The following is a 611-nucleotide window of genomic DNA, read 5'->3' on the forward strand; positions in this document are numbered from 1 at the left end:
GTTGACCGTTTTTGAAGGTATCAGTGGTTCTGTCTCTCTCCTATTTTTTTTTCGATATTTCCTATTTTCCAACTCCAGCCTGGCTGTCCACCTTCACATTTGACAGAAAAGTGTCTTCTCCGGCTCTAGTTCTGTTGAAAAATGTGAGCGGAAGCCAGAGCGAGTTACGAGTACTAGGACTCGCCTTCTCTCTGTCCTCAGCATGGCTCCTGCTCCATCTATACTCTCTAGATGGGAGAGTACGAGCCATGCTCTGCAGTTTCCTAAATGAAATCAGCAAATGCCAAACAACCCAACCATGACAAAAAAAATCCACCATGACAAAAAAAATCCATATATAGAAAAAAATTCAAACAAGACCACATACATTGATGTATATGATGTAGAACATGACATTGAGGGGTTGTTTGGCAGCTCTGATCACTGCCTCTTTCATTCTGCTTTTTAACTGGTGTTTGCATTCGATTTGGTGTAAAGCTGATTTTCTTTGACAACTGCTACAAATGACATGTATTCCTGATGTCATTTCCTGCTGTGATCACAGCGGCATGCTTTGATCATTGGCCCACTGTAGTGGATGTGTCTCATTCCTGAGGGTTGGAATGGGCATT

The sequence above is a fragment of the Cyclopterus lumpus genome, chromosome 9, assembly GCF_009769545.1.
Source record: "Cyclopterus lumpus isolate fCycLum1 chromosome 9, fCycLum1.pri, whole genome shotgun sequence".
Lineage (NCBI taxonomy): Eukaryota > Metazoa > Chordata > Actinopteri > Perciformes > Cyclopteridae > Cyclopterus > Cyclopterus lumpus.